This window comes from Macaca fascicularis, chromosome 3, assembly GCF_037993035.2.
Source record: "Macaca fascicularis isolate 582-1 chromosome 3, T2T-MFA8v1.1".
In the NCBI taxonomy this organism is placed as follows: Eukaryota; Metazoa; Chordata; class Mammalia; order Primates; family Cercopithecidae; genus Macaca; species Macaca fascicularis.
This window is the reverse complement of record NC_088377.1, coordinates 163812768-163818767: the sequence shown is the minus strand read 5'-3', so window position 1 is coordinate 163818767 and position 6000 is coordinate 163812768.

The window sequence follows — 6000 nt, the reverse complement described above, 5'->3', positions numbered from 1 at the left end:
ACCTTGTGATTGTGAGTTAAAACACACACACACATATATGTGTGTGTGTGTGTGTGTATTCTATTAGTTCTGTCCCTCTAGAGAACCATGACTAAATACAGATTTTGGTGTCAAGAGTCTTTCTAGAGGAACAGAGTATTAAGAATGAAGTTCTTTGTTGGTTTGGCATTTCTGGAGTTGGCTGCTTTATATGATTAGACCTAAAAATGCTAAAGACTCTATTTCTAATAGTACGGAGAACACTGATAGTCCTTAGTGTGAACAGTTTAAAGAGTCATGCAAAATAAATGCATCTGACATGCCCAATTCACCACTCATGAAAGGCAAGGAGTTTAGTGACTCTACACATAATACCTTTGACTATATGTGGAGGACGAAGGAACATAATGATGTTGGTTGGTTGCTTGCTTCTAAGTTCACTGGACAAAGTAATGAAAGAAAATTATGAACTCAGGGATTCTAACTCCCAGTTTCAGAAGCAAATACTGAGCCTCAAATCTGCTAATCTTGCCCTGAGTGAGAGTTTTATCGCCTGTAGAGAAAGAGCTGAAATTGTGGAAAATCAGACACATGCTTTTATCATACTAGTGGCTGACCCGCAATGAAAGGTGCATGCACAGCCTCACCAGGTGTCTACTGTTAAAGTGAGGTCATTGATTGAAAAAGAATAGAACCCTGCAACTTGGAATGGGGATATATGGGAGGACCCTGATGAAGTTGAGGACACTGAGCTTGTAAACTCTGATGAAACTTTTAGCCAGAAGAAACAGCTTCCCCATCCCCAGTAGTGGCAATATCACCTCCCCGACCCATGCTGCCTTCAGCTTTTTCACCATTGTCTGAGGAGATAAACCCTGTGCTGCCTGAGACAACAGCGATGTCCTCCCCTGATACAGTTTCCAGGCAAGATAATGTTGATTCTCCTCAGGAGCCACCCCCAACGCCTCCTTTTTCTTCTAGACCTATAACTCGACTGAAGTCCCAGTGGGCTTCTAGAGTTGAGATTCAGAGTATGACCCATGAGGAGGTGGACTACACTTGCAAAGAACTGCTTGAGTTTTCTGATTTATATAAGCAGAAATCTGGAGAATGGACATGGGAATGGATATTAAGGGAGTGGGATAAAGGTGGAAGGAACACAGAGTTGGATCAGGCTGAATTTATAGATTTGGGCCCACTAAGTAGGGACTCTGCATTTAATGTTGTAGCTCAGGGAGTTAAAAAAAGGTTGTAATAGTTTATTTGCTTGGTTAGCTGAAATATGGATTAAAAGATGGCCTACTGTGAGCAAGCTGGAAATGATTTTTCTTGGTTTACGTAGAGGAAGGAATCCAAAGGCTTAGGAATATTGGGATGCTAGAGTAGATTAGTCACTTTAGACCTATTTATCCCAGCTGGGAGGGTCCAGAAGATACAATCTTGACCAGTGCTTTGTTTTTTAATTTGTTTTTATTTTTTATTTTTTTTTAAGATGGAGTATTGCTCTGTTGCCCAGGCTGGAGCGCAATGGCACAATCTCGGATCACTGCAAGCTCTGCCTCCTGGGTTCATGCCATTCTCCTGCCTCAGCCTTCCAAGCAGCCGGTACTGCAGGCACCTGCCACCACACCCAGCTAATTTTTTTGTATTTTTAGTAGAGACTGGGTTTCACCATGGTAGCCAGAATGGTCTCGATCTCCTGACCTCATGATCCACCCACCTTGGCCTCCCAAGACCATTGCTTTGTGAAATAGATTTGTGAGGGAAGCACCCACATCTTTGAAGAGCTCTGTGATTGCTCTTCTCTGCATTCCAGATCTAACAGTGGGAACCACAGTCACTCAACTACAAAATTTACATGCAATGGGAATAATTGGATCCCAAGTTGGCAGGGCCCAAGTGGAGGTACTCAACCATCAAAGGTAAGGTGGGTATAGCCACTGTAATAGACAGCACAGGCAGAGCAGCAATCAGAATAGTCTGACTCATGTAGAGCTTTGGCATTGGCTAATTAATTACAATGTTCCCAGAAGTGAAATTGACAGGAAGCCTACTGCATTCCTACTTAATTTATATAAGCAGAAAACTTCCAGGTAGAGTGGACAAAAGACTAATTTGAATTATAAAAACAGAGCATCATGGCCCCTCAATCAATTTCCAGAGATGAGCCAGTTTACAGACCCAGAATCCCTCTAATGAACGGGAGGCCAGGTCCCCTTGAGGAAGGACCCCACTACACTACTGACAATTTATGCTGTTAATCTTTCTCCCACCCTTTCCCAAGGAGATGTCTAGCCTTTTCCCAGGGTAGCTGTGTACCGGAGAAAGGGAAATGACAAGTCATTTCAGGGACTACTGGCTCTGAGCTGACATTGATTCCAGGGAACCTAAAAAGTCATTGTGGGCCTCCAGTTAAAGCAGAGACTTACAGAGGTCAGATAATTATGGCGTTTTGCTCAGGTCTGACTTACAGTGGGTCCAGTGGTCCCTGGACTCATCTTATGGTCATTTCCCCAGTGCCAGAATGCATAATTCGCATAGACATACTTAGCAGCTGGCAGAACCCCCAAATTGGCTCGCTGATTGGAGGGCTACTATGGTGGGAAAGGTCAAATGAAAATGATTAGTGCTACCTCTACTTAGACAAATAGTAACTAAAAAAAAATATCGCATCCCTGGAGGGATTGTGGAGACTAGTGCCACCATGAAGGACTTGCAAGATACAGGGGTGTTGATTCCCACTACATCCGCATTCAACTCTCCTATTTGGCCTGTGAAGAAGACATATGGATCTTGGAAAACGACAGTGCATTATCATAAGCTTAACCAAGTAATAACTCCAATTGCAGCTGCTGTACCAGATGTTGTTTAATTGCTTGAGCAAATTAACACATCTCCTGGTACCTGGTATGCAGTCATTGATTTGGCAGTGCCTTTTTCCCCATTCCTGTCCATAAGGCCCACCAGAAGTAATTTGCCATCAGCTGGCAAGGCCAGCAATTTATCTTTACTGTTCTACCTCAGGGGTATATCAACTCTCCAGTTTTGTGTCATAATCTTGATTACTTTTTGCTTCCATAAGATACCACATTACATTGATGACATTATGTTGATTGGATCCAGTGAGCAAGAAGTAGCAAACACACTGAACTTATTGAAGACATCTGTGTGCCAGAGAATGAGAAATAAATCCATAAATGTGACTAACATTTAGGGACCTTCTACCTCAGTAAAATTTCTAGGATTTCAGATATTCCTTCTACAGGTGAAGGATAAGTTGCTGCTTTTGGCTCCTCCTACAACCAAGAAAGAGTGATAATACCTAGTGAGCCTATTTGGATTTTGGAGGCAACACATTCTTCATTTTGGTGTGTTACTCCTGCCCATTTATTGAGTGACACGAAAGTCTGCCAGTTTTGAGTAGGGTCCAGAAGAAGAGAAGGCTCTTCAACAGGTCCAAGCTGCTGTGCAAGCTGCTCTGCCACTTGGGCCATATGACCCAGCAGGTTCTGTGGTTCTTCACGTGTCAGTGGCAAAGAGGGATGCTGTTTGGAGCCTCTGGCAGGCCCTCATAGGTTTATCACAGTGCTGTAGGATTTTGGAGCAAGGCTCTGCCATCTTCTGCAGATACCTATTCCCCTTTTGGGAGGCAGATCTTGGCGTGTTACTGGGCTTTGATGAAAACTGAACATTTGACTATGGGTCATCAAGCCACCATGTGACCTGAACTGCCTATCATGAACTGGGTGCTTTCTGACCCACCTAGTCATAAAGTGAGCAATGAACAGCAGCATTCCATCATCAAATGGAAGTGAATATACATGATCGGGCTTGAGCAGGTCTTGAAGGCAGAAGTAAGTTACACGAGAAAGTGGCTCAAATGCCCATGGTCTTCACTCCTGCCACCTTGCCTTCTCTCACAGTCTGCACCAGTGGCCTCTTAGGGAGTTTCCTATGATCAGTTGAGAGAAGAAGAAAAGACTACAGCCTGGTTCACAGATGGTTCTGCATGATATGCAGGCACCACCCCAAAGTAGACAACTGCAGCACTGCAACCCCTTTCTAGGACATCCCTGAAGGACAGCGGTGAAGGGAAATCTTCCCAGTGGGCAGAACTTTGAGCAATGCATCTAGTTGTGCACTTTGCATGGAGGGAGAAATGGCCAGATGTGCGATTCTATAATGATTCATGGCCTGTAGCCAATGGTTTGGCTGGATGGTTAGGGATTTGGAAGAAGTATAATTGGAAAATTGGTGACAAAGAAATACGGGGAATAGGTATGTGGGTGGAACTCTCTGAGTGGTCAAAAACTGTGAAGATATTTATATTTCATGTGAGTGCTCACCAAGGGTGACCTCAGCAGAGGAGTGTTTGCTAATCAAATGGATAGAATGACTCATTCTGTGGCCACCACTCAGCCTCTTTCCCCAGCCGCTGCAGTCATCACCCAACGGGCCCATGAACAAAGTGGCCATGGTAGCAGAGACGGAGGTTTCACATGAGCTCAGCAATCTGGACTTCCACTCACCAAGGCTGACCTGGCTACAGTCACTGCTGAGTGCCCAATTTGCCACAGCAGAGAGCAACACTGAGCCCTCCATATGGCACCATTGCTCTGGGTGATCAGTCAGCTACTTGGTGGTGCAGGTTGATTATATTGGACCTCTTCCATCATGGAAAGGGCAGAGGTTTGTCCTCACTGGAACAGACACTTACTCCAGATATAGGTTTTCCTATCCTGCGTTTAGTGCTTCAGCCAAGACTACCATCTGCAGACCCACAGAATGCCTTATTCACCCTCATGGTATTTCACACAGCATTGCCTCTGACCAAGACACTCACTTTATGGCTAAGGAAGTGTGGCAGTGAGCTCATGCTCATGGAGTTCACTAGTCTTACCATGCTCCCCATCGTCCAGAAGCAGGTGGATTGATAGAATGGTTGAATGGCCTTTTGAGGTCACAATTACAACACCAACTAGGTGACAATACATTGCAGGACTGGGGCAAAGTTCACCAGAAGGCTGTGTGTGCTCTGAATCAGTGTCCAATATATGGCACTGTTTCTCCTGTAGCCAGTTTTCACCAGTCCAGGAATCAAGGGGTGGAAGTGGAAATGGCACCACTCAGCATCACCCCTAGTGATCCACTAGCAAAATTTTTGCTTCCTGTTCCCATGACATTATGATTTGCTGGCCTGGAGGTATTAATTCCAGAGGGAGGAACACTGCCACCAAGAGACACAATAACAATTCCATTAAACTGGATGTTAAGATTGCCACCTGGACACTTTGGGCTCCTTCTACCTTTAAGCCAACATGCTAAGAAGGGAGTTACAGTGTTGGCTGGGGTGATTGATCTGAACTATCAAGATGAAATCAGTCTACTACTCCACAATGGAAGTAAGGAAGAGTGTATGTGTAATACAGGAGATGCTTTCGGGCATCTCTTATTATTACTATGCCCTGTGATGAAGGTCAATGGAAAACTATAATAGTCCAATACAGGCAGGACTACAAATGGTCCAGACCTTTCAGGAATGAAGCTTTGGGTCACTCCACTAGGGAAAAAAAACCACAACCTGCTGAGGTGCTTGCTGAAGGCAAAGGGAATACAGAATAGTTAGTAGAAGAAGGTACTTATCAATACCAACTTACAACCACATGACCAGTTGCAGAAATGAGGACTGTAATTTTCATGAGTATTTCCTCCTTCTTTTGTTAAGAACATGTTTGTGTATGTATACACTTGTACTAAGAAAATATCTTCATTTTATTTCCTTTTTCCTTTAACATGTGACATAATATTTATTGACTTCATATCAGCATTTAAGTGTTGTTAGCTTTATGTAATAGCGTTTGGGTTGGGAATTGGTGTGCTTCTGGTTGCATGAAAGATAGTTGTATTATGTTAGGCATAATTACGACCTTATTATTGTCTTTATTTGAAGATTATGTATGATCTCAGGAGATGTGTATGGGTTCAGCTTGACAACGGGTGGACTTGTAATAGTTAATACTG